At 49.3% G+C, this 10,501-nt stretch overlaps 1 pseudogene; it reads right to left on the minus strand.

Annotated features, from left to right (window-relative positions):
* Positions 1–1,064: 1,064 nt before the first annotated feature.
* Positions 1,065–10,501, minus strand: part of LOC123159850 (scopoletin glucosyltransferase-like) — a 25,674-nt pseudogene continuing 16,237 nt past the window's right edge.

Consider the following 10,501-nt stretch of genomic DNA (forward strand, 5'->3'; position numbering starts at 1 on the left):
TGGATCAACAGCTCGAGGGACGTCATCGAGCTGAACGTGTGCTGAACTCGGAGGTGCCGTACGTTCGGTACTAGATTGGTTGGACCACGAAGACGTTCGACTACATCAACAACGTTATACTAACGCTTCCGCTTTCGGTCTACGAGGGTACGTGGACACACTCTCCCCCTCTCGTTGTTATGCATCTCCTAGATAGATCTTGCGTAAGCATAGGAATTTTTTTGAAATTGCATGCTACGTTACCCAACACTAAACCCTCCGGTTTATATACACACCGGAGGGGCCTAGGGTTGTACAGAGTCGGTTCGCAGAGGAAGGAAATTACATATCCAGACATCAATCTTTCCATCCACGCATAGGAGAGTCCTACCCGGACACGGGGGAAGGTCTTCTGCCTTGTATCTTCACGGTCCATCAGTCCGGCCCATATCACATAGCCCGGACACCCGGGGACCCCCTAGTCCAGGACTCCCTCACCCCGCCAGTCCATGGCACGACGCGGCCTCCCGCGGCTGGGCGAGCTCAAGTCGGGCTGGATCCGCTCCAAATCCGACCACCGGGTGCACAAATCAGGTGGCCGTGGTTGGGCAGCTCGGGGCGTCGAGGGAACGGGGGCTGCAACAAGGGACGGGGCGAGCGCACGGCCGAGCTGTGGAACGGCGGCGACGGCGAGGGACGAGAGGTGCGGCTGGAGCGGGGGAGGGGGTAGAAAAAGGAAGGTTTGCGTCCCCGACGGGCTGTCCAGGGTAGGACATGGGCAGGCGCCACGCGCCATCCACTCATGTCCGTTCGGCCGCAAACTCGACCCAAACTTGGGCCGGGAATGGGTCGAAAGCGGACAGAAAACAGACGATGGTCCATTTGCGGCCGTGCGTTGAAGGCTCTGCTTTGTCCCTCTACCCCAAACGGACACGGGCGGATAGGATGGGGTCACGTTGGAGTTTGCCTTAGGGCTGGACTGCCAATGGGAAGTTAACTGCCAGATCAGCTTATTCGGTGCGATTCTTCGGTTGCATCACGCCTCCCTTCTGGTGTGCCTCCCAAGTTTGGGTCGTTGGGTTCAGCTAGATCTTCCGTGTTTCCGTCAGATTGCTGACAAGCCTGTCACCGGGCTCCAAGAACCTCGCAACAGCCCGCGCCACCGCCGCGGCCAGCACCGTCTGCTGCTCCTCGTACCTCGTGCTCCGTGGCCCATCCCACACCCTCTCGCCAATCTTGAGAACGTCTGTCACCAACCTCTCCTCGATAAACTGGTCGAACACAAGTGGCCACATCAGCATCGGCACGCCGGTCGCCGCCGCCTCCAGCAGCGAGCTCAACCCGCAGTGTGTCAGGAACGCCCCAACGGCTGGATGGGCCAGGATCGCGGTCTGTGGGGCCACCCTCTGACAAGTATGCCCCTCTTCCCGACACGCTCCTCCCACCCCGCCGGTGGGGCCCAGTCGTCAGCCCTCAAGCGCCCACAAGCTAAAACGGCTTGCCAGAGGCTTCCAATTTGAGACTTGAGAGCCAGCTCCCGGAGCTGATCATTCGAGATCGAAGCGTAGGTGCCGAAGTATACGTACACCACCGGGAATCTCGGCATCGAGCCCAGCCAACTGATGCACGACGCCTCGCCGCGGCAGCTTGCCCTGGCCGGTGGTAACGGAAGCCTAGCCTTCTCCCATATCCGAGGTGGGACTAAAGTTACTGCGTTGTCAAGGTCAGGTTTCGCATCTTCTTGTCGTGCTCCGCCGAGGCCATTCCTTGCAATATTTAGTTGGTTGTTAGCCTTCTCTGGCTGTGGAGTGGTAGTGAAATAATGGAGTCAGCTCGGCAGCAGTGAGCTGAAGCTCCTGGTGGTTGTCAAGTCGACGCCGAACAAGACACATAAGCCCTGCACTCCCATCTACTTCAACACAGAAAAGGAACGCCACTTGTTTCTGTAGAAGAAATAGTCCACGGTCTCAGAAATCAACTGTACTGTGTTACAGTACATTCATGAATAGTGCGAGCCAACTGTCGGAAACACCTTCTCTTTGCTCTTGCGTGTTAATTTGAAATTTGTTAGAGCAACTTCAATCGGGCGACCATTTCGCCCGCGGCCGTCCGTTTGGATCGGCGCGGACAGAAAAGGAGGCCCAACGCGCCGACCCAAACGGACGCGCGTCCTTTTTCGTCCGCGGGCGACCCATTCCTGGCCCATTTTTTAACCTGATTTGCGTCAGTGCGGACACGCGACGAACGCGTGCGCGCTCGCCTCCCCTCCCCCCGGCCAACAAGCAACCCTCGCCCCCGCCTCCTCCGTCACCGACGCCGCTGCCCATTTTGCCGGCGACTCTCCCAGCTGCCGCCGCCTCCACATCCGCCCAGCAACGCTGCCCTTGCCCCCAGTCGCCCACCGCCACCGTTTTGCCGCCGGGGAGCAACTGGTTCCCGCCGCCGCTTCCCCCATCGCCCAGCCGCCCGCGACCAAGAAGACGCCTCGCCGCCCCCGCCACATACAACCGGCACGCTCATCGGACGCCGGTAGGGCAGCTAGCTGGTCTGTGGGCGCCGCGTCTCCCCTCGCCGGCCGTCTCCTTCTTCGACGCCCGCAAGTTGTTCGACAGTTCGCCAAGGTACGAAAATGGACTCCGCCGACGAGTTCTTTTTCCATAATTTCATTTGCGACTCCGACGATTCGTCGTCCGACGACGAGGAGGAGATATTGGCTGCCGTGTTGGTCCATCACCACCTCAACAACCAGCGGCCGTTGTTCCGTGGCTCCATTCCGGGCCACCTTCCGGCGTTGAATCGTAACCGAGAGAGCAGGCATTTCCTTCTCTGGAAGGACTACTTTGATACAACAAACCCGTTGTTCAAACATCACAAATTCCGCCGCCGGTTCCGTATGAGTAGGCATGTTTTCAACCGTATTAGAGAGGGAGTGGTCGGCTATGATGACTACTTCGAGTGCAAAGAGGATGTCGTCGGCAAGATTGGTTTCTCCTCTTATCAGAAATGCACTGCCGCCATCCGAATGCTTGCATACGGAGTGCCCGGTGATCTCATTGACGAGTACGTCCGTATGAGCGAGTCTACATGCCTAGAGTCCCTGTATAAGTTCTGCAAGGTTGTGATTGCTGTGTTTGACCCTGAGTACTTGAGAGAGCCGACAGCTGAAAATACAGCCCGTTTGTTGGCGATGAATGCTAGCAGGGGCTTCCCGGGGATGCTTGGCAGCATAGACTACATGCACTGCCCTTTTGCTTGGCAAGGGCAGTATAAGGGACATGTCAGGGCTTGCACTGTCATACTAGAGGCTGTGGCGTCTCAAGATCTCTGGATCTGGCACTCTTTCTTTGGCATGTCTGGATCACACAATGATATCAACGTGCTTCAGCGCTCGCCGGTGTTTGCTAGGCTTGCCGAAGGCAACAGCCCACCGGTGAACTTTACTGTCAATGGCCACAACTACGACAAAGGGTACTATTTGGGTGACGGTATCTATCCTCAGTGGACCACTATTGTAAAGACAATACCCAACCCTGTCGGAGAGAAAAGGAAAAGATTTGCCCAAGAGCAAGAGGGTGCTCGAAAGGATGTCGAGCGTGCCTTTGGTGTTTTGCAATCTCGATGGGGCATGGTTCGGTATCCTGCTAATACTTGGAGCACACAGAAACTATGGGAGGTGATGACTGCTTGTGTGATCATGCACAATATGATCGTAGAAGACGAGCGCCCGGAACGTCTGTACGATCAAGGCTTTCAGTTTCAGGGTGAGAATGTTGTGCCTGAGCATGGAGTAGCGGCAACATTTGAGCAGTTCACTCAGTTTCATGAAGACATGCGTGATTGGGAAACTCACGTGCAACTGTAAAATAATTTGGTTGAGCATATGTGGACTCATGTTGGCAACCAATAGATGTATCTTCTTTTATTCGTTTGCAGAACTATGTGAAACATTTTTATTTTTATTTGGCCTGTAAAACTATAGTATTTATTTGGGCGGCTAAACTATTTTGCTTGTTAAGTTTTCATTTCACAATATGTTGAATGCAATGTAAAATTAGGCGGCCAGCCGGCCACGCCTGCACATATGGGTTGGCGCGTTGGACGCGCTGCCGACCCATATGAAAAGCAGGGCGGACGCCGGGCGGGCGGCCGACCCAAACGGGCAAAAAGCGGACGAAATCACCGTCCGTTTGGGTCGGCCCGTTGGAGCTGCTCTTACGCCTGGTTTGAGCCAATTGCCGACAGATGCAACCTTTGATCGGGATTTCACGGAATTAGCAATTTAGCATGCGTAACAAGTTCAGAACTGAACCAGGCTATGGTTTCCCCTTCCTTCCTGTCACATTGGACACGAGCTCACTGAGAAACCTGACGACTTGATCACCGACGAGTTGGTAGCCATGAAGTTGTACGCCATGTTCTCCACCTCGCACATTGTCGGCCGTTGCTTTATCCAGGACACCGCTTCCAACTCCGGCGACAGAACCTCCTCGTCCTCCACCGTGAGCACCTAGCTCTCCCCGCTGATCCTCGCGGCCTCTACCATGAACAAGATTTTGTTACTCATTCCATAGAGGGTGGTGTACACGATGACTAAGGTTGGAAGGCACATACTCATGTGTGAATTAGATAGTGCATGTTACAGTTCTAGTTATCCATCAGTGATCCCTGGTTCCTAGTGCCTCCTATGCCTACACCTTCAATTCCAAATCCCTAGTGTGCAGATACCATACAAATAATCGACAAACTAGGAATGCAAATTTCACCACAGGGAAGAGGGCTATTTATCTTTGGCTTAGTGAAGGCTCGCTCCTTATAAATGATTTGGACACATGGTGGATGTAGTGACGAGAAGTCAATTAGCTAAGGACATCATGGTTATTAAGAAAGCCTGCTGCTGGCTATATACCAATGCCATGTCACTTGAAGCCTTTATAATAGATGAGTTGTAAACTAACTATTGGTATTTAATGCTTGCACGTGAAAGAAGGAAAGAAGACACAAGCTCATTGGTGGAAAGGAGAGGAGCTCAGGCTCACACCGCTGCATGTAGGTTTGATTTCTTGTTTCCTGCGCTCGAGCCGGCGACAGCTCAAGCGCTCGCTCCTTGCTTTTCCCTTCCTTCTTTCTCTTCGACTACCCATAGTGGGAGTAAAATAGATAGTAACATTACACATATCTAGATAAGATAGATGATGTGGCAAGCAATAAATGAAGAAAGAAATGCATGTGGTAACATAGCTAGTTACTACTAGTATGAGTAACATCACACATATCAAGGCAAGATGAGTCTATAGCCTAATAAATGAAGTGTTGCATGTTACCACACATATGTTACTCCCCACTATAGAGGTAGTAACATAGAGTAGTAACATGGGCATGTTACTATCCATTGTGGCTAGTCTTCCAGCTATGATTTTGATGACATGGAACTGCTAATAGTCTGCTGACTATGTACTATTGTACCTGCAGCTAGGTTCTCACTTCTCATATAGTAGTTACGAGCTAGGTTCTCACTTCTCAGGTAGGTAAGAGCCTATGAGATCTTTAATCCAACAATAAATTTGGGGTGCTTATTTTCCCTTGGATAGGTCAGAGACAATGAGAACTTTTAAAACGAAGATTTTCCTGAGCTTGTTTGTCTGTGGCGAGGTGAGTCTGTTAGGCCACGGGAGCTTTAACCAACCATGCTACCACCATCCAAACATCGTCGTCCAACACATCAAAATCTAACATTGTAGAATTAGAACTATGATCTTGGCAAAAAGAAACACGGACATAACTCCCCCACCTCTTGGTGCCTAACCGGATACTGAAGAAGACGAGCGAACAAAAGCAATAACCAGGACTGAAATAACAATGGTGCTCGGTATCTTCTGTATACTTGGTACTCCCTCCGTCATAGCTAGGACTTGACGCATGTAAACTTGCACTTGCTCATTAGGCATATTGTTCACAGAAAGCTATGCTTTACTACCTCCGTCCGGCATTATTAGTCCCGTCGACCGAATCGGCAGGACCAAGGCAGAGCAAACAACGCATGCAAATTTCTTGATTTGCGTTGTTATTTACGGACGAGATTTGCCTGCTCCCCGCGCGTGTGCTCATCCGTGCTCCCGCGTACGTGGCTTGATTTGATTGAAACAAAATAAGACCCGGCCCCACCCCTTAAAATCAGGGGGTGATTAGATTAGAAAGGAAAAAGGAAAAAAAAACAACCATAGAATGAAGTAGGAGCACGGATGGGGATGAGGAGGAAGCAGGCAAGCCGGATCCGTTATTTACTGCCGCATGCAGCTGCTGCCTTTTGTGTTGATGGCATGCATTGGCCCGCTTCTGCGTATGCTAGGGAAGGGGCACTAGTACCGGAACAGATGCTTGCATGCAGCCGGCCTCTCCTGCATGAAGCGGCTGGGAATTGATTTTCCTTAAACAAAACAACGACCGAGGGAAACGGCCTAATAAAACAGGACACGGCTGCGTTGCTAAAGGGCCCAATAAACCTGGACGAAGATAATATGTTCTCTGAGTACCAACATTAGTTCTCTGAGTACTAATCATAGACAATTGATAAGATTCGCACTGCCTACGCAACATGCGATACATTCTCTTTCTGATGCAGCTTCTTCACCAAGTTGTTCTCGGTCCAAAGAGTTTCAAATTATCAAGCATATGTGCCCAAAAGATCATCTGCAACTCTGTTAGATGGAAACTCAGGGTTAAAGATTGTTGACCAAGAACTATCGAGAAATATAAATAGATGCTCCCAGAAACTACATCCTATATCTGCGGCTGGCGAGGGCCTCGAGCGAAGCTGAAAATGAGCTGACATGCAAAAATAATTAAAATTCTGGCATCTCAAGACTAGCAAACGCATAAGAAAAAGTCTGAACACAACTCAGTCTGGATGGCTATGTAGCACGTGCTCGTTATAGCAAAGTTTTCTTGAGATCCAGTTCTAAATTTTGAAAAAGGCCATGATGAACAAATGGTGAAGTTTCCGACTATTCTACTATTGTTAATGCAAGCCGTTGACCACGGGGATCTCGGTGCGGAACCGTAATGGACTTGGCCATAGAAGGAAGTGGAGTATTTAAAAAAAACTACCAACCCTGACGAAAAACTACCACTTTAGGAAACCTAGCAAAAAACCTACCACTTTACTAATTTTTGGCAAAAATAACTACCAATCTGACAATTAGTTGATTCAGCCAATTTAAACACGTTTATGACATGGTTGGCCTATACATCAGGTTGACTGTTATTACAAATGGGGCCCACATGTCAACCCTACTCTCTCTCTCTCTCTCTTGCATTTCAACAAGCACCTTGTGTGCCTCTAGGAATGGATACCTCGTGTTGTTATAGGGCGCTGGGGCCGTCGCCTGCTCGTTCAGGCAGTGGTGTACCTAGAATCTTAGCCTTGAGGGTGCCACAACTCAAAGTTTACACTGAACATCATCATAATATCAACAAATAATCCTAAAATAGCACCAACTTCATAGATATTTAGTGTTACATACATAGTAAAATTTATTTTACAATTCTGGAGGGGGTGCCATGGCACCCACACTAGATCCCCCCTGCGCAGGAGGCGATGCTCATCGGCGAACGACACCAGGAAGCAGCAGCAGGAGACCCGGCTGACGCGGAGCCACCGGAAGATGCAACGCTAGTGGAAGCAGTGAGAGTAGGGCATGGCCGTAAGTTTGTGACATGCTCAAAGTCCTCGAGGCACACCGTGCAGTCGTCCTCCCTTATCTCGCCCGCCGCCAGCATGGGCAAGGAAACTATGGCCTCACTAGACCCTAGGTCGAAGTCGGAGAAGCAGCTGGTAGCCCTCACGGCATCTTCGACATTCCTGTTTCGGCCATGACCTGGAGAAGAGCTCGTCGGTGGGCGGCTGGAGTGGCGCTTGGTGCCGCCTGCCCGCGACGGTGGCGGATTCCTGTGTGCGTGCGTTGATGCGTAAGGGTGTGTCTTCTTTACTAAGAATGACATGTGGGTCCCACATGTCATAACGGTGCAAGTTGACTTTGTGCCATGTTGGCCCCGATGGGTGGGCCATATATGTCATAATCATCCTTAATTTGAAGTCATTTAGTTACTAAACAAACTTGGTAGTTTTTTTTGGCAAAAATTAGTCGTAAAGTGTTTTATTTTTATTTTTTTACAAGGGTTCCTAAAGTGGTGGTTTTTCGTCAGGGTAGGTCGAATTCTGGTAGGCTTTTCTTAAATACTTCAGGATGCGAGAAGTATGTACACCCAGACCAGGCTAGAGGACGATGTAAGTCGTTGAAGGCCGATGTCTAAAAGTTCAATTTTGATGTGCGTTATGTGGAGGACATAGGCTAAGGAAGCACATGCGTATTTGGTGCTAGTTCTTTGGTGAAGCAATGGTTGTGTGTGATGGTGTTTGGCTGGTTTGTGAGATGGGCTTGAGCCATATTATTGTAGAGTGATCCGACTATGAAACCTGGCAATGTATGAGGGTTTGAAAATTTCGCATATCCTTTACGAGATCAAGGAGCTAAGCGGGAATTTTTCCAACTTTTTCTACGGTCATGTTGGGTGGGAAGCTAATGAGGCGACACATCTTTGTGTGAAGCAAGCTAGCAAGAGTAGGAAAAGATGTCTTTGAGTTAGTTTCATTAACTGTTCCTGGCATACTGTCTACAAAAATGATTGTATTCCCATTGTTTAAATGAATAAAGTTTGTGATTGAAAAATTAGTTGTTTAAACCAAAGCGAGAGGAATGCACAGTGGGAAGCTAATGGAGCAAGGTGCGGTAGTCTGCATAACAACGGTCCAGACGCCCAACGGCTTCTCATCAATCCATGTATGTGCCACATTTTTCTGCGGTTGCGTGAGACGAGTCTAGTTTATTGTATAAACTCAACCATGTAAAGCAGTAAAGGCGACATATTCCGGTGCAAATATCTTCAGTGCAGGTTAATTGGTGGAACTTTATTTTATTTTATTTTTTGCGGGAGAATTGGTGAAACTTTAAAGCCTATAATGACTCTCGAGTGGTTGGACATGTATCAAAGGCTCTGCTAATCTTTTATAAATACTTACCCTGACCTTCTTCATGTATACCACATCCAGTAGTCAAACCGAAGCATTCCGGTGGATGATGCCGAGAAGTGATTGAGAGGAGTAACAATGACGAATAAAATGTGGCTTTAGAACGGGCTAGGCGTGATCTCTTGAGAATAAGATGCATCATGAATTAGAGTTAGAGTACCACAGATTCTTGACGTAGTAAATGAGCCTAGGTAATATTTTGGTGTGCTGCTCGTTGTCAGAAGGCAAGGTGCCATCGAACTGATAGCCTCTCTGAATCGGAGTAGGCTAGTAGATCGGTGGTCCTACCTTCACTTTGGGTCGATGAACCCGCCGAGGTGGCCATGGTGGATGGCGACAGTGGCGGTGATGGCTGTGTGTGTGTGTGTGTGTGTGAAGTGGTGGTGGCGGTGATGGAGCTTCCTGTCAGCCTAGTGCAACCCTAGATCGGATTGGGGTGTTGGTGGTGTTTTGGTGCACGGTCAACCTCATGATGCGTGCCTCGGCACCCCACCTCTTTATATTGCGCTGGCGACAGGGGCCCACCAACCATGGTTTGGTTGGGCGCCCCCGATCAGGGCGCAATGCAAGGGCCCGTTCGACCCATTGGGCTCGAACGGGAGAGAGATCAACCTAACATTCTCCCTCTTGATCTCAACTTTCATTTTAACTTTATACTTTAATAGTTTCATCACAGATCAATACATAGAACATGTTTCATCATCATAGCTCAATTGCCGATAGAATCATACAGCTACAACATACCTCTCTCTTATGAAACAAATTATGTTCCTTTTGGGCCTCTCATGATCCAGGAATCATAGGCTTTCCCTTAAACCCATGTCGGCTAAGGGTTCCTTGAACACATTGGGTGGTAAGCCTTTCGTAAGCGGATCCGCAAACATATCCTTTGTCCTTATATGCTCGAGACTTATAGTGTGATTCTGGATTTTATCTTTCATAACATAATACCTTATCTTTATTGTTTTGGTGTGCCGATCGTTGTGAGAAGGCAAGGTGCCATCGAACAAGTTTGCTACCATCGACATTAGAGCCATGTTCCTAGTAGAAAATTTCCTTTCAAAATTCAGGACGGACCCTTAGAGCTTCAAAGAGCTTTACCAAGACCCTTTCAAGCAGTGCACTCTCCGGACTGTGACCGTAAAAATCACAATGAAGAATGACAAATGGATGCGAAAATGCTTCAGGGCTTAGTTCATCGTCGAATCTATCCGCCAATTCATAGATATTATCTCCAATCGGTGGACAAATTGATCTCAAGCTTTCGAACACCTGATTTCTGTCATTTTCTTCCACACAAAACTCCCTTTATCCATTGGTTAACATCGCCTATCATAATCTGCAGATGTTGGGCACATTAGTTTGTTGATCTTGTGGACCTAGCTAGCTCTAGCTACAGAGGACTAGGTAGCTGCAAACTTGTCCCCTTCCCCTCCC

This window comes from Triticum aestivum, chromosome 1D (genome assembly GCF_018294505.1).
Source record: "Triticum aestivum cultivar Chinese Spring chromosome 1D, IWGSC CS RefSeq v2.1, whole genome shotgun sequence".
NCBI lineage: Eukaryota > Viridiplantae > Streptophyta > Magnoliopsida > Poales > Poaceae > Triticum > Triticum aestivum.